Source organism: Pinus tabuliformis, chromosome 6, assembly GCF_031772625.1.
Source record: "Pinus tabuliformis cultivar Carrire ecotype Pingquan chromosome 6, CPIR1, whole genome shotgun sequence".
Lineage (NCBI taxonomy): Eukaryota > Viridiplantae > Streptophyta > Pinopsida > Pinales > Pinaceae > Pinus > Pinus tabuliformis.
This window is the reverse complement of record NC_142292.1, coordinates 2,097,345,418-2,097,363,812: the sequence shown is the minus strand read 5'-3', so window position 1 is coordinate 2,097,363,812 and position 18,395 is coordinate 2,097,345,418. Positions and strand designations below refer to the sequence as shown.

The window sequence follows — 18,395 nt, the reverse complement described above, 5'->3', positions numbered from 1 at the left end:
CATTGTGCATTTTAAACTTCTTGAGTCAAGCTTAGTTCGTTTTTTTTTCGGAACTAAGGCATAACATACTGATCCAAAAACTCTAAGATGTTTAACTCGAGGTTTGAAACCAAACCAAGCTTCATAAGGTGTGATTCTGTCTAAATAAGCAGTTGGAGATTTGTTTCTTAAGTAGACCGTTGTATGTATTGCTTCTATCCAATATGTTGGACTTAACCTCTTGAAAGTTAACATGGATCTTGCCATTCCCTAACAAGGTGCGATTCATTCTTTCAACTACTCCATTTCGCTGTGGAGTGTAAACATTAGGAAGATGTCGTCTTATGCAATTTTCACTGCAATAAGTTTTGAATTCATTTGAAATGAATTCTCCCCCATTATCTGTCTTGAGAGTACCTATCTTTTCTTTGACTTCATTTTCAACAAGTTCGCGAAAAATTTTAAACTTATCAAATTCTTCTGACTTGTTCTTCGAGAAGTAAACCCAAGTCATTCTGCAAAAATCATCAATGAATAGTAAGAAATATTTGCAACCACCAAAGGAAGTTTGTAGTGGTCCACAAACATCACTGTGAACTAGTTGTAGCCGCTTGTTTGCACGCCATCAACTTGTTGGAAAACTTTCTTGACTTTGTTTGCATAAATGCGAGCTTCACATTTTGCAATTTCCCTTTTGAAAGTGGGAAGTCCTTTAATCATTCCTTGTTTCTACAATTGAGATATACTCTCAAAATTTAAATGTCCATATCTTACATGCCATAGTCTTACAGGTGAAATACCTGTAGTCACTACCCCTGCAAAATTAGAATGCCTTGGAATAACTGTCTCTTTCATCTGTAACAGTTTTCCATCTTCATAACCTATCATGATAGTTTTCAAGCTCTGTTTGACTGAATTAATCTTGACTAAACCATTTTCCATAATCACCTGATGTCCTGCTTGTTGAATTGTGACTAAAGAGAGCAAATTTTTCTTAAAAGTTGGTACATACCATACATTGGAAATCATTTTTTCTCCAATACCAGGGAGAAAAAGTTTAATTGTTCCTTTTCCATAAGGAGTATGCTTTGTATCATCAGCAAGAAAAATGGAATTAAGTTGGCAATCTTGAAAATTCCAAAAAAAAATCACGTCGACAAGTCATGTGCTGAGTTGCCTCTGAATCCATGATCCAGACATCTTCATAATCACTTCTAAGATGGGATGAAAGTTGTGATGCTGGTGAGGAAGTAAAAACATATTCTGAAGTTATCATCATCTTGATCATTTGCAAATTACGCTGAGTGCTGCTGAAACTTGGGAATTTTATTAAGAGACGTTCAACAATCTTCAGCATAATGGCCAACTTTATTACATCTTCGACACACAATTTGACTTAAGTCTCTTCCTCTTCCTAAAGATTGTCCTCTGCCTCTGCTTTGACTTCTAGGTTGAGATTGTCTTCTACTGTGATTATTATTTCCTTGTCCTTGAAAATTGCCTCTGCCTTGGTTGTTTTCTCTACCTTGAAAATTACTCCTTCCCGAACTGTTGCCTCTATTAAAGTTGTTTCCTTTGCTTTGGCTTCGACCTCGACTTTGTACATTATGTGTTGCTTGACTCTGATTCCCTCTGCCTCTGCCTCGAGAACTGTTTGCCGATGATTTACTAGTGCTGGCCTCTGTGAAAAAAATATCTTCACCAACTTTATTCTTCTTCCCAAAGGTTTTATCATGTTGGGTCAACATTTTACAGAGCTCATCAAACTTTAGTTTCTCTAATTTCCCAGTTAATTGTAGAGTCTCCAAAAAATGCGTGTAGGAAGAAGGAAGTCCAACAATTACAATTGTTACCATAAAACTATCATCTATTGTTGGAAAACCAACATTAATGATTTCCTGCCTAATATTCTTAAGTCTTGAGATATATTCAAGAACATCACCTCCTTCAGTGAATTTTTGTTGCAACAATTTTAATTGTAGATCAACTTTCTTTGATTCGGGTTGAGTATCAAAGAGGTCTTTAAAAATTTTCAAAGCAGACCATGCATCTGTAGTATTTTCTATATGGACATACATCTCATCATTCACAGAAAATTTAATAAGAGCTAAGGCTTTGGCATTCTTAACTTCCCATTTTGCTAGTGCAGCTGCATCTGTGGGTTTATTTGGCTTAATATCTCCATCACATATACCCTACCATAATTCATTGTAAATGAGAGGGCTTTCGATGAGACAGTGCCATGTTTTATAAGATTTTGTGCCTTCAGGTTTGTCGGAATCAGAAAACAAATTAATCAACTTAGACATTGTAACGTTGAAGCTTTGCACCAAGAATCAAAACAAAAATGTTAAGATGGACAACACAACACACCACGCAAAAAACACGATCTATCGAGGCTTGCCCTTGACCCTCGTATAGTCGTTGAAGCAGGAGAAAAATCACTGAGCTTTGCACTTGGCTCTAGTGAATTTCTCAAAAATTACAAGGTAACTTTCAAAATTTGACTTTTACAATGATGCTCTTGCAAAACTTGGTAAAAAAAAGTTAACCCCCCCCCTCAAAGTAAAATTACTTTAAGTTACAATGTGATGATCCCAATTGAAAAATTAGTACTGGTGTTGTACTAATTTTTTCTTTTAAAGTGTCGAAGGCTTTTTGCTGTTTGCCTCCCCACTGAAACACCTTGTTCAATCCTGTCAAAGCATGTAAGGGTGCTACAATTAAGGAAAAGTTAGCAATAAATTTTTTCCAATATTGTGCTGCCCCTAGGAAGCTTCTAACTTCTGTAGCAAACTTGGGTTTAAGCTAGTTTACAATGACTGCAACCTTAGAGGGATCTATCTTCAGTTCACCACCCCTTACAATATGACCCAAATAATTCAAAGATGTTCTACCAAATTCACACTTTGATAATTTAACATAAAGATTTTCTTTTTTCAAAACATCTAGAGTCTGCGTTACATGCTTCAAATGTTCTTCCCATGTTTCACTGAATACAAGATGTCATCTAGATATACAATTACAAAATCATCAATAAAAGGCCTGAGAACATCATTCATAACCCTCATGAAAGTGGCAAGCGCATTAGTTAAGCCAAAAGGCATAACTAGCCATTCACACAGCCCTTGCTTTGTTTTGAAAGCAGTCTTCCATGCATCTTGCTATGCTACTCTGACCTGATGGTAACCACTACGTAGGTCCAACTTGGAAAAGTAAACAACCTCTTTTAGCTGATCCAATAGATCACAATGCGAGGAAGGGAATAACGATTCTTGATCGATATTTTATTCAGTGCTCGGTAGTCAAGGCACATCCTCCACAAACCATCTTTCTTTCTCACCAACACTATTGGAGATCTGCATGGCGATATGCTTGGTCTTATAAACCTTTTCTCAAGCAGCTCATGTACCTGCTTCTTAATTTCTACATCCTCTAAAGCGGATAACCTGTACATTCCGATGTTAGGCAATGGAGCATCTTGCTGCAAATTAATATCATGTACAATTTCCCTTTTTGGTGGCAGATCTTTAAGTTCTTGAAATAAGATATCATATTATGAAACAACCTTTTCTAAATAAGTGTTTTGTTTAGCATCACAACCCTCAAATACATTGGTTTTTTCAACTTTCTTTTCCTTTACAACCATCAGTAAAAATTGTTTGCATGAATTTACAATCCTTTTCATCTGCCTGTGTTTATGAGAGTATAATTATTTTTGAGTTTGTGAGCTCTTACAATATATTCTATTCCATCTTTAACAAGTTGACACTTATATTCAGCTCTATAGAAGATGGTTTTTCTATTATACAAGTAAGGACTTCCTAAAACAATTCCACATATAGCCAAGGGAACGATATCTAACTCAACCTCATCTACAAATGCTGACCCAAAAGAAAACCTAAGTTTACATTGTCTAGTCACTTGTAGCTTTGCTTTATCACATACTCAACCCAATGGATATGGCTTCTTGTGAGGTGTGGTTAGTATTCCCAACGTCTTTACAATTGCTTCAGAAATTAAGTTTACTTGTGAACCACTATCAAACAAAGTATCAATCTTTTGATGCTTGGAAATAACTCTAATATGAAAAAGCTCATGTCTTTTCCTCTCATTTTCTTCACTATCAATAGTTTGTGCAAAATTACTAGTAGATGCTTCAGAATTTTTACCTTTAATACCTATGGCTGTGGTTGTTGTTTCATCACCTGAGTCTGACCCCAAATCTTTTTGTATGGCAGCAACAATGTTCTTCTTCTTGCCATCAAACCTCTTGGGTTTCAGCTCCGGATGCAAAGACCAACAATGTTCATCATCATGTCCATCCTCCTTGCAGTGAGTGCATGAAGGTTTCGACTTTTGTACAGTGTTTGCCTTCCTCTTTCCATTTTCGCTTCCTCTTTTCCTTGTTCTTGCTTGCAGTGGGTTTTGATGATCTCCCAATCTCTAGGTTCACATTCTTGCCTCTAACCTCTAGATGGGTAGCCTGAACAGATACCTCATCTATGCTAGTAGAGTTGAACATGAGAATGGTGTGCCTTAAATAACTATGTAGACCACAGATATACTTCAGCAAAATTTCATGTGAGTCTAAAGAAATGCCTAGAATCAAAGCTCTTTTCCTAAATTCTTGGGTGTAACTTTGTACACTTTGCCCTTTTAATTGGCGAAGAGTTTGCCAACTCATCATAGCTTGCTGCATATAAGCTAGTGAATAGAATTGTTTTTTAATTGCAGAAACAAATTCACTCTAGACAGAAAGAGTTTTACCATGCTTCTTCAAGTCAGCTTGTGTCCTACCTTCCCACCATACCAAGGCGTAGGCTGGTCAGCTGAATTTTACTTTTGTCTAAATCAATGCTCTGCTCCCTGCAATACACATCAATCTATCTAATCTAGTTATCTAGCTTCTCTTCATTTAACTCTCTATCATATATTGGCAAATCAAATTTAACATCTAATTTAATCACAAATGTTTTGTTCTTTTTATTTGCAAGGTTGTCAGGAGGTGTGGGCAGAGAAACCTCTTTTCCTTTCCCTTTGCCTTCAAAATGGCCATCTATAAGAGATTCTTCTGTTCCTTTGTCTTGTTTGGAAGTGGAAGAATCTTCACTTCGACTTTTCTTAAATTCTCTATACATTTCTTCTACCATGGCTCTCAGGGTCATGAAACTGTCCATGAACTGAGACTCTGATTCCAAGGGAATTTCTTCTGTCATTTTCCTCTTAGGATAGACTCTACCATTTCTGGGTTAGTTTCAACCAATTCTCCTTCTCCTAATTTAAGCTTTGACCTAGTTAGCATTCACAAACATTTCAGCACAAGCTTGTCCAGCCTTAGCAACCTAAAGCTCTAATACCACTTGATCTGATAATGAGATCTAAGACAACAGTAAGGTATTACAAACTTAAGTGCATGGATTTGTCTATGACATTTTAAGCAATGGATCGATAAGATTATGAAATGCACAGACAACGAAGCAGTAAACAAAACATAATAAATAACACATAACAAATTTAATGAGGAGTTCACCCAATACTCCTGGGCTACATCTCCTGCTCCAGCCTTCAGTGGTGGCCTCTCTATTATGTCTTCAACAGAGTTCTTTTTACAATAGTGAGCTCAATTTGAGCCTCACACACAACAAAATGCAATAACAAGAGCTTACTTGAACCTCTCAAGTTCTCTATGAGTACAGAGACTCCCTCAATGCTCTCTATCTCTGTCCTAACTCTGTCTCAGCATTTCCCTGCAATATTGCCTTCTTTGTTGCACTCTCTGTCTGTGGCTTTAAAGCCAATGTTGCATGTTCGCTTCAGGTTTCCATCTCTCGGTCTCCCCGGCCTCTGTACGCTTTGAATCCCTCTACCAACGTTATACAATCATTGCTTAACGCATGGAGAGGAGGTGGCCACCCATTCTATAACGCCAAAGTGCCTCGGGCCTTTGAAACTCCAGAAACGGCTGCGCTCTGTTTTTACAATGAAAATGTATTTTCACAGAGAAATTCCGCCAAGACTCAATATCTCAAACTTTAAAAGTCCTTAAACATGATTCATTCCTCTATCGAGTCTGTCCATAAGTCGCCATCGCATATCAGAAGGGCCCATCCCTTTGCATTTTAGAAATATATTACAACTGTGACAATGCATTAAAATGGCTTTCCTCCGAACTTGAAATTATATAGAATAGCCTTAAGGCACCCTTTCGGGTCCGGCTTATCACATCGGCGTTTTCCCCCTTCGCATTTTGTTTAACAAACGAAAATTCGACAATACATTAAAAATGGTGTTTATCAGATCTCAAGATCCATACAATATGGCCTATAATATTATCGGGTCCGGTCCATCAAATCGCATATATGCATATGTACATATAACCCCTGCTCCTTTGTATTTGCCGACTGCGATTTGGCGATGCAACATGGGTCGTCGATCTGCACACTTGATCGACAGTCCTCGTTGACCCCGCTAGTCGCTATTGCATCGCCCATAAGATCTTTGTTGATCGTCGTCGCAACTCTTATGTGGGTTTTGCTGATAAGCACCGATAGCGACCCGTCGATTGGATCTAGACCGTTGATCGGCCAGATCCAACGGCTACTGTGTATTTCATTGTTCCGTCTCTGATAGCTCCATTTTCTCTGTTTTCACGGGTTTTGAGCCTCCCGATAGTGTTTCTCCTCCATGCTAAGGGGGTCCTTCTTGCGATAACTTTGATCTTTTTAAAAAGATTTTGATCTTTGGCACGATTTTTAAAGAGTTTATGAAGACTTAGAGCGCATTCTTGGATCCATTTGGATTAAGTAGTTTCTTCAAAATTTTCGAACCAATGCCTATTACCTATCATATGTGATGACGCGCCTGAATCTACGAACCATATTTTGGCCTCATCCTCCTCAAGAGCTGAAAGAGCATAATCAACTACAAATAATTGAAGATCATGACTGTGACCTTCATCGGCAAAGTGCCCTGTGTGCTTTCTCTGTTTATTTCTAGCCTCATCTTCCTATTTCTTAAAGAAAAACTTAGCTAAATGATCGGTTTTCCCACAGTAAAAACATTTAATGTCAGATTTGTTACCATTGTTACTTGGAGACATACCTCTAAATGGTCTCTTCTGAAAACCGCCACCGCCTTTCTATCCCTGTGGTTGTTTCCCTTTGTATGGCTTCTTCTTCGCCATTAGAGCAAGATCGACACTCTGTGGTCTCAAATTCTATCATTGCTCTTCTTCTTGTATCAAGATTCTTGTTAGCTCTTCAAATGTAGGGGCTTTCTCCCTTGTAGACAAGCCTATGATGAACATCTGATATTCATCCATCATCCCGTTCAATGTAATTATGACAAGATCGGAATTAGACACCTTCTCCCTGATGTCACCCAATATGTCCTTTAGGTCCTTGACCCATGCAATGAATCCAACAATAAATTCATTCTCCTCCATCCTCATGGAAAACAACTTGCCTTTGAGCGACAAGATGCGATTGGTGTTCTGCGTTTGGTAAAGGTTCTTGAGTGTAGTCCATATCTCACTGTCGCTGATATGTGGAATAATGTTGTCTTTAACAGACATCTTCAATAAGACTTTCACCTTATTCTCCCTTTTATCCCAATCTTGTATTAGTGTTGTCGTACCTCTTGCTGAAATAGTCGACTTCTGCTCATCGTCGTTGACGGCGCTCGATCCCTCAAGCAAAATCTGTAGCTTGAATTTCCAATTGGTATAATTGGTATAGCTTCTGTGAAATTGTTCATTTTCAACTAATCAGATTCCAGATCCCACGATCTTCAATCGATTCTAACCAAGTGAACAATTACAAGCTACAAAAAAAAAACAATCTCACAACATACCAGAACCTTTGAAACAATCACAGATCTGTCTGATCTGCCACCAATCCACCCAATCTGCCTCTGATCTAGTCGATTTGCCACCAATCTACCACGATCTTTGTGTCCGCAACTCAGATCTGCCACCAAACTAGCAAAATCTCAAGCTCAGAACCATAAAAAACATACCATCACCCTTTTTGGCTGAAAAAGCGCGATTTTTTTGGGCCATGCAGAAATTCGATCTAAGTAAAGATCACATCATCGCGGGTTTGACCTTCATATCCGCGATGATCATCGCTTTTGTCAGGCTAAAAAACGCGATGACTACTTTGTGCTCAGCTGGAGGTATGTTGAGACCTGTGAGAAAGATAAATTTCTCCTGTGAGTAAGGTATGTCACTCCCGACCACCTAGACTCTGAAAATGTGAGCACTAAGGCTCCTCTGTTGCCACTGGGGCACTGTAGTCACGAAGGCTTTGTAGCCACTAGGGTTCTAATGTAGCCAATAAAGCTCTGCATGGAAATCAGACTCACCAGATTTGAGCTCTGATACCATGTTAGAAAAATTGGAAAGAAAAGAAGAAAGAATTGAATTAACCAACAAATCACAGGTGAACATGTTGCACTTGGGGACTGCACAAACTGGAGCATACACTCTCATATTCAATTAATAAAAATGAAACAATAAATACATCTCAAAAGAATAGGGAGGTGAGAACAAACTACTACAACCTAGGAACTAATCCTAACTTAAGGAGTTACGTTACAACCATGTAACCATTTATTCATTAATACAATATAGTATTAATTATTTTCAACTAATTGACCCTGTGACTTGCTATTAGCAAGATGCTTAGCGACGTGAACTCAACCAATTGAGCTAACCCTCAATGCCTATTTTGCAAGATGAATTAACTTGCTCAAGGATTTGATAACGATAAAAAATAAAAGAAGGGATAGGGGACACCCCTATTTCAAACCACTAAAAGTGTCGAAAAAAACTAGAAAGGGCCCCATTAATTAAAATTGAGAAGGAAAACATTGCGATGCAACCCATAATCCAATTTACCACCAAGGATTCAAAACCTATTTTAAACAAACCTAATCTAAGGAAGGTCCAATTGACCCTGTCATATGCTTTTGATAAATCTACCTGGATAGAGTGGATAGTTTCCTACACAATAACCACCACATTGAGCTAACCCTCAATGCCTATTTTGCAAGATGAATTAACTTGCTCAAGGATTTGATAACGATAAAAAATAAAAGAAGGGATAGGGGACACCCCTATTTCAAACCACTAAAAGTGTCGAAAAAAACTAGAAAGGGCCCCATTAATTAAAATTGAGAAGGAAAACATTGCGATGCAACCCATAATCCAATTTACCACCAAGGATTCAAAACCTATTTTAAACAAACCTAATCTAAGGAAGGTCCAATTGACCCTGTCATATGCTTTTGATAAATCTACCTGGATAGAGTGGATAGTTTCCTACACAATAACCACCACATCATGGATATGCCTACCTTGCAAAAACCCAAATTATTCTTCTAAAATAAATTCAATGAGAATCAACTTCACATGAATGGCAATGACCTTCGCAATAACATTGTAAATCATATTACATCACAAAATGGCTCTGAAGTCTCAAAAAGAGTTTCCATTCTACATTTTTGGAATAAGGGCAATGCAAGTCACATTAAGGGCGCTCAAAACTTTTCCTGATCATTGAGAGTCTCTAGCTGTCATAAGAAATCTAATTTCATGAAATCCTAAAACTATGAAAGAATTCCACAAGCATCCCATCCAAGCCTGTACTTTTGTCATTTTGCATATAGGAAAGGGTGATAAGCATCCCATCCAAGCCTTTACTTTTGTCATTTTGCATATAGGAAAAGGTGAACTGAACCTCTAATGCAAAAACCTCATTTGTCATCGATTTGCTCATACCTTTAGCGATTATAGATGGAAAAGATTAACAACTTCTAAAATCTCTTGAATGAGTTATCCTTTAGGGTTTTTAAATAAGGAACTAAAATGCTTAAATCCTTCCACCACCATATCAAAGAAAGAGGAGAGCATTTTTCCATTACTTGAATTGATGTGCCAAATGATGTTTCGGTTTCTTCTATAATTTGAATATTTACGGAAAAATGTTGTGTTGTTATCACCCTCATTTAACAATACCACCCTACTTTTCAATATCCATTAAAACTCTTCCTTATCCGACAAGGATTGTCTAGAAGCTTCCAAACAGACCCAAGAGATGTTGTTTGCAAATTGTTTCCTAAAAGTCTCGGGAGCATATGTGGTTAGAGAACTCTAGGAATTCTCCAACAGCCTCCTGAAATTTTCCACTTCAAATCAATCTTCGTTTAATTTGAAGGAAGAAGGAAGTATAGGACTGCTAACGTCTCTCTACAACCGAACATGGAGGTGGTCAAAAAAACCTCCAAAAGAAACCCATGACTTAAGGGTGAATCGTCTGGCCATCCATTCTTCAGACACCAAAAATCTGTCCAAACTCTTGGCCACCACTTTGACATTAATATGGAAATTTCTGCAAGTGGGCTACAATTTAACTTGTTAAATCAATCAGGGGATTGTTTTCGAGCATAGAATAGAATGAATGATTTTGCGAATCCATTATGGGGTTGGAATCTAAAACTTCTTTAAGAAACGAAGTGAAATTCATGTCTCCTCCAATCAACAAAAAAGGAGCAGGAAAGGCCTTGTAGCTTTTCAATTGTTTCCATAAGGGCTCTCTATTGATGTAGAGCCCATAAACATTGAGAACATGGAAACTGAAACCTAAAATTTTTTGTTCCAGTTACACTAAACACCGTACTGAGTAGAGGAGGATCATAAGGTAGAGAGTTGGGTTCCAATCCATATCCAATCACATAACATTCGATCTGCATCCAAAGAAGCAAACATCCAGTTTTTTAGACAATTTTCAAAGAAAGACTGAGCCTTCAACCTACTGTGCATCAAAAACAACATTCACGCAGCTGAAACAGGGATTAGAAAACAGAGCTGGAAGGGCTACAATTTAGCTCAGAAATCAACTTCATTTGCACTGTGGTAAGATGACTATTATTTCTGTTACTTTTTGGAAGTGTAGAAATTTTCTAATGAGTTCACAAATGCAATGACATTATCAATCAATTAAATTCTGTCCCAAGCACACACAGAAAAAAGAAAGGTCCAGGTTCCAGATTCCCTTTCTTTCCATCTATAAAACGGAAATCTCAATTAATAGTGCATATGGAATCAGTTTAAAGATATGCTAGCTAGAAGGAGGCTAAAGTCAGTTTCTTATTCACTTTCGATATCTGATAGACAGTATGATGGCAACAAGATCAGCTATTGAGGATGAAACTGACAGAAGGCTGAAGTCAGAGTTTCTTATTCGGTTTGATAAGATAACAAGAAATCTAAAATACCGTGTGTGTTTCATGGAGGAGCTCTCCAGTTTTTGTCTTCTTCTATTATCTGAAAAATGAATATGTTTTCATTTGACGAAGTGTCGGGGCATTGTGATCATTCGATTATAGAAGTAATTTCGCTTTGCCTTGCAATTCTGACGTAGGCGCAACCAACAAGCCACAGGAACTAGAAGTTGATGGAAGCATCTTCTACTAAAACAAATGGACCATCATGGAACAAATATCTATGGTTTCCGAATACCAAACTGTGCTTAGTTGGACTTCAACAACCGACACGTACTATTAAACAACATATTTTACATATGAACCAAAGACGATACCAGGGCTATATTTTATATATGAACAAAAGACGATACAAATACATTAAACTCAGCAGGGCTATATTTTACATGTGAACAAAAGACGATACAAATACATTAAACTCAGCAGGGCTATACTTGTCTAGCTCAAAATCGCTTTATGAGTGTACTTGGCATCCGTAAGGAAGTTAAAGATGATCCACCAACTGGAGGGTATTTATAATGGAGAATGAATCAATGGTTGCAAATATACCCTTTTGTTTATGTAAATACGAAGCCATTCTAATGCTGCGACCATTGGATGTTTTTTATATCAATTCCTTCTTTCACCATTTCCCACAGCGGGCTCATTTCTCTCAGCTTCTGAACCTGATCAACAGTAAGCTTAATGGTCCTATCGATCTCTTGCGGAGTGGTGAACTTTCCAATCCCAAATCTAATAGAAGTATGAGCCATGTCTTCTTCAACCCCCAAAGCCCTCAAAACATAAGAAGGCTCCAGACTGGCACTCGTGCACGCGCTGCCGCTCGAGACTGCAACCTCCTTAAGACCCATGAGAAGGCTCTCCCCCTCTACATAAGCAAAAGACAGATTGAGATTCCCCGCATACCGACGCTCCGCGCTCCCATTGATCTCAACACCATCAAGCTGCGCCTTAATCCCACTTAACAAACGTTCTTGCAGCGCCGATACATGCCTCTGGTCATAAGTCATCTCTTTCATCGCCAACTCACAGGCAGCGCCCATGCCGACAGCCAACGGCGTCGCTACTGTGCCACTTCTGATCCCCCTCTCCTGCCCTCCGCCGTTCATTTGCGGCTCGACTCGAACCCTGGGCCTGCGGCGCATATACAGAGCCCCAATTCCCTTAGGCCCATACAGCTTGTGCCCACTCAATGACATCAAATCCACTTTCATCTCATCGACATTGACAGGAATTTTACCAGCGGCCTGGGCCGCATCAGTGTGGAAGAAAATTTTGTTTTGCCTACATATTTCACCTATTTCTTCAATGGGCTGAATTACACCAATTTCGTTATGAACAGTCATGACAGAGACCAAACCTGTGTCGGGCCTGATGGCGGCCCTCAGCTCATCAATGTCGATGAGGCCGTCTTTTTTCACGGGCAAGTAGGTGACCTCGAAACCCTCCTGCTGCAAGTGCCGGCATGAGTCCAGGACGCACTTGTGCTCCGTCTGCGTGGTGATGACGTGTCTTTTCTTGTCTTTGAAGAAATGCATGACACCCTTGACGGATATGTTGTTCGATTCAGTGGCACCGGAGGTGAAGATTATTTCTTTAGGGCTCGCGCCGATTAGGGCGGCGACTTGCTCTCTGGCCCTTTCCACGGCCATGTCGGATTCCCAGCCGAAGAGATGGGTTCGAGAATGAGGGTTTCCGTATTGGTACATGTAATACGGCAGCATGTTATCCAGAACCCTAGGATCGACCGGGGATGTGGCCTGCATGTCGAGATATAGGGGCCGGCCTGCCATCTTGACGCCCTTCATTGTGATTCCTTCCACAGTTTCCTCCACCGTTTCTTCTTCTGCTCTAGCTGCTGCCGTTGAGAAAGAGGCGGCAGGGCCGCCACTGGTGAGAGTTCTGGCGGCCCTTCTTGACGCCATTGTTAGGAGCTTCGACGCCATTGCCGAGCTGCCGAAGTCTGTAGTCTGAAAATATAAAGTGTCGGCGTTCGAAGATTACAGTTGGGGTTTGAACAGTGCTGCTGCACCAAAATGTATTTGTGAGGTTTCCTTTATAAAGTAGGGCCGTAGCCTAATAAATATGCTTTTTTTTGGCCCGTTACATGGTAGATGCTTTTTGCTTGGTTGAGAATATAATATCCTCCCTAGTTTCCAGTGGCAAGAGCTAACCAGCGTGCCATAGCGCATTAAATGCTTAGTTAGTTGCGGCTTTGATATCTTTATAACACACACGCAGTGACTTTATAAATAAAAAATAATGGGTGTGTGGGGGTGTGTTATAAGGATATTGAGGGCGCAGCTAACCAGGAATTTAATGCCTTAGGCAAGCTGGTTAGCTCTTGCCGTTTCGAGTGGTCTTCGTAAGACGGTGTCTAATCACCCATGCCGCTGTAATTGTCTCTCTGCATTTTAGGGCAGTGATGATTTCGCTGAACGATGGTTGGATATTGCCATAGTGGTAACGCTGAAGTGCGTTGTGTGTAAGCAATTCCCTAAAGCAAGCAAGTTCTATGGGATTTTGATGGTTCTTGCACCAATACAAAAGGGAGTCATTTATGGAGGTGGTGAGGAATTGATGACAACAAAAAATTGTTGGAATCTCGGCAAAAAAATTCCAAAAAAAATTGCAATAACAATGTTTAATTTTTTTTTTTATGGTGGAAATGGATTCAACACCATAAAAACCTTTTAAGGGACCCAAAATATTGAAGTTTGACAGTTATAATTTGGATTTAGAAAAATTCCTACTGGATTTTATCAAAATATGGCCATAATTTCCATGATTTTCAGGGCAAAAAAACACCGTGGTTAGACTAGGCATACAAAAGTTGGTTCCATAAAACATATTGTATATTATTTTGATGAATTTTGCTTCAATGTGAAGATTAGCTCTAAAAAGCAAATTATATGACATTTTAATAAATTTTGTATCAATCTAAAAATTAAACAAAATAGGAATTTGATATAATATTATGCTTTAATGAATTTCGTGGGTTTTGGCTTAGTATGGAGGGTAACAAAGAAATAGTTAATAGATAGATAAGTGCACAATTGGTTATTTACAATATTGTTTTTGAAAACATGCTTAAGATGTTGCTCTTACATTTAGCATATAGGCTTCTAGGTAGCACGGGTAATTGCTGAAAATAAAGTGTTTACGAACATAATAGAGTTCCTCTATTTTTACTAGTTTGGAGTATTAGCTAGTGGATGTAATTGCAACATGGATGCTTATGGTTAGAAAACCAATTTATTTTCATTATTTTATGTTTCTAAAATTGTTTTAAAATAATGTTGAAAGTAATGCTTCCATGTCATGTGTAGTTGTCATTGTGCGTCCCTAGGTGTCTATCTAGAAGTATTTATTTCCTATGTGTGTGAGTCGTCTATGAGTCATAAATCCACCTTCTTCGGATCTTATCATCTAGAAGTCGGTGATCTAATTCATATATATGTAACTATTTTAAGTGATCAATAAACAACTTGTGTGATTTGTGTGTGCACAATCTCTCTCTCCACTCTCTTCAAATTTCTAACATGGTATCAGAACCTGTATGCGCTCGACTCCCTCAAGGGAGGACCCATAAAGATGGGAGAAATATAAAGAGCTAATGCTATGTATATATGTGTAGAATTAGAATAGTATCATATTTGTTTTATGTTGTGTGTATGACTATGCATAGAAAGAATTATTGTGTCGAGTGTCAAAAATTCTCCTCTTCTTTGCCTTTTTTCATCGCCCAAGGCCATGTTGGTATTGACTAATGCTTCATTGAATGCTCATTCAAGTATCACGACTGAAGAATAGAAGGAAATCTGTTGAGATTGGCATTGGTCAGCACATGAGGTCTGTCAATATAGAAGATCTACAACAAAGGGGTCTAGATCTGTGGCTGGAGAAGTGTGGTTGCCAAGAACATTGTGGCCTCATTATGTATTCATTATTAATATGTTTATTCATTTATTTACATTATTAATTTATTAATTTCATTAATTAATTCATTAATTAATAAGTTTACATGGATAGATTAATTACTTATTTTTCTATTTCTTGAATTAATTATTAGGTTTAATAAATTTATGAAAAATTAATTTTTATTTTTTATTTTTTTGTTGATTAATTACTATGTTTTACTAATTAACTAATTTTTAATAGTTAATTAAACGAATAGATTAGTTAACAAATTTATTATTTATTATTATATATATATATTATTTTTTTTATTTTTTAATAAGTTTATTAATTTAATTTAATGTACTTATTTCTTTGTTTAATTATTTATTTATTTGATTAATTTGTTTTATTTGCTTTATTTATTTTTATTTTTTATATTTTTTATATTTATTTATTTTTTATTTTTGTGAGTTAATTATCTATAATTTCTAGAGTTTAATTATTATTATTATTATTATTATTTTTATTTTTTTTGAAGAATTGAGTAATTACACCTATATGCATTCTATTAGTTATTTTTTTTATGATATCAAATGATTATATGTGAAGAAATCTATTACTAAATTATGTTGATGATTGTTAATTAAATGTATTGTTTAAGGAGGAAATTACATAATTGATGATTTTATTATTTGTTTATTTTTACCTTTTTAAAGTTTTTTAAGGGAATATAGTTAATTATTGGCTTTTAAGGTTTCAATTAACGGTTTCCAGGTGTTGCTTAGTTTTAATCCATCATCCCGGTTCAGGTTATTCTTCCTTTTTTCTATTTCAATGGCTTCCTTGATTTTCCTTTTGAGATAGTGGTCTTCTTTACTAACGAGTTTGACGTCTTCTATGCAGATGTAATGAGAGGAAGAGTGAACATGTTCAGCTAAGGCTGATTTAGAGGTCCTTTCTCTTCTTAGGTCAGCTGTGTGTTCTTTAATTCTAATATTAAGAGACCTACCCGTTTCGCCTATGTATTCTTTACCGCATGAGCAAGGAATCACATAAACACCTTTTTGATGTTTAGGGTTTATGGGATCCTTCACAGAGTTGAATAATTGTCTGATAGTATTAGCAAGGGTGAATGCTACATTAATGTTATGTTTATTAAGAATTTTAGAGATTTTATCAGTGGTGCCTTTTATGTATGGAAGGGAGACTTGAGGAGTGGATAAATTTTGATTTTTAATATCTTTGTTAATCTTGTTTAGGGATAGGTGCATAGCTTTCTTGATGGTATTTCTATTGTAGCCATTTAGTTCAAACACCTTGTGAAGATGGTTAAGCTCATCATTTAGATGGTCTGCATCAGATATTTTGGCCGCCCTAATAGTTAAGGTCCTAATGATGCCAATTTTCTGTTTAGGGTGGTGATGGGAATTTGCATGAAGATATCTTTCTGTATGGGTTTTCTTTCTGTAGACTTGGAAACGAAGAGACCCATCTCTTTTAGTTAGAAGGATATCGAGAAAGGGAAGTTGGTTGTTGTTTTCAATTTCAATAGTGAATTTTATATGGTCAGAGAGGCTATTAAAGTGATTGAGGAATAGGTCAAGTTTTTCTTTTCCATGACTCCACTTGGCAAATATGTCATCAACAAACCTTTTCCATTGTTGATAATAATAATAATAATAAATAATAATAATAATAATAATTAATTAATTAATAATAATAATAATAATGATGACAATAATAATAATAATAAAAATAATTTAATTAATTAATTAAATAAAAAGATAAGAGCCGACCTATTTTCTTATTTCTTTTGTTTAGTAACTTATATATACACCCTAATTTTAGCTCTTGGATACATCATTATGATTTTAAGAACATCTATTGACGCATTCTCCCCTGATGATGGATTCACTTGGTAGTCCGAAACGTTGGGTTCATAAAACTCTACAACAAGTCATTCCTCCTCTACCTAAAACTATCCTCACCTGTATGGATTCATTATTTAAAAATATATGTATATTGCATTAATCAGAAAATATGATAAGATTACAATGTTTTTCTCAAGCCCAAAAAACCTCTGCACTATATCTATCTATCTCACTACTTCCCATACAAGCTCAATCCAATTTATTTAATTAATTCTGTTGTCTGCTATGCTCTTATTTCCTTGAGCAGTTTCCTTGGGAATTAGCCCATATTTAATGGGGAAATTCCACAAATATGAATTGTGCAACCCTCATAGACCTTCCTCTAGTTGCATGCACCACCAATACAATTTGGTTGATTATACAACTGATAGTACGTTGTCCCTGAACTCCAATCAGAATTAGGTCTTTTTCTGATCTGACATGCATGAATTAATTATGAGTCAATCTTCAATTTACAAGTTGACCACTGCTGGTTACACCCCACTACTGGATCTCCCACTAATTCCCCCATCAATTTGAACTATTTTAATTGACTTTAACTCAATTAAACTGAATTAAATAATTACAAATCAAAATAAATTCAACCAAGGCTTCTAAAAAGTAGGAGACACTCTACATGACTTAAGTTAGACCCTCACTCAAATGAACTAAGCTAACTAAGTCAAATTAACTTAGTTAACTATTACAAGTTGTCATGAGATGTGAAACTGCAATTTATTTCCTAATTTAATTCAAGGACAAAATTAAATTAGGATTTTCTTGTTACATTTTCAACAAAGCCATAGCTTTTCCTTTGGTAGATGGAAAATGTACCTTTGAGGAGAGGCACAATGGAGATTTGGTTTCTTATTGCTACAAAGGTTTAGATTGTGGTGTAATCTATGGAAAAATCTGTAACAAAATATCCCCTCATCAACATAGCGTGTACAGGTCTGTGTGTAAACCACCACAATCATTTAACAAACCACGATACATAATGCTTTGCCACTTGTATTAATATTGTTGTTGTGGAATAATATGAATGCTATATTATCACCGTCAATAACCATAAAATGCTTCCAATCTATAAAAAAAATTGTTGGAAAATGACAATATATACAACCCTACTCCAATCACAATGATATAATGTTGCTCTATGGCTTGAAAGCTGCAATGAATAATTGTAAGCTACACATTATACATCCAATGTAGACGCAACATATATCCAAACGTATGTAGACGCAACATATATCCAAACGTAATATATATATGGTGCAAATGATGTGGCTAACATCACCCAAGTCATTGAAACGCAACAAC

At 36.9% G+C, this 18,395-nt stretch overlaps 1 pseudogene across 1 annotated transcript; it reads right to left on the bottom strand.

Moving 5' to 3' along the window:
* Positions 1-10,329: 10,329 nt before the first annotated feature.
* LOC149267629 (cysteine desulfurase, mitochondrial pseudogene) lies at positions 10,330-13,340 on the bottom strand (annotated as a pseudogene). The gene is made up of 2 exons (XR_016261219.1): positions 11,815-13,340; positions 10,330-10,728 (listed from the first exon to the last, which is right to left on the bottom strand). The product of XR_016261219.1 is annotated as a cysteine desulfurase, mitochondrial pseudogene (transcript).
* Between the last annotated feature and the right edge of the window lie 5,055 nt (positions 13,341-18,395).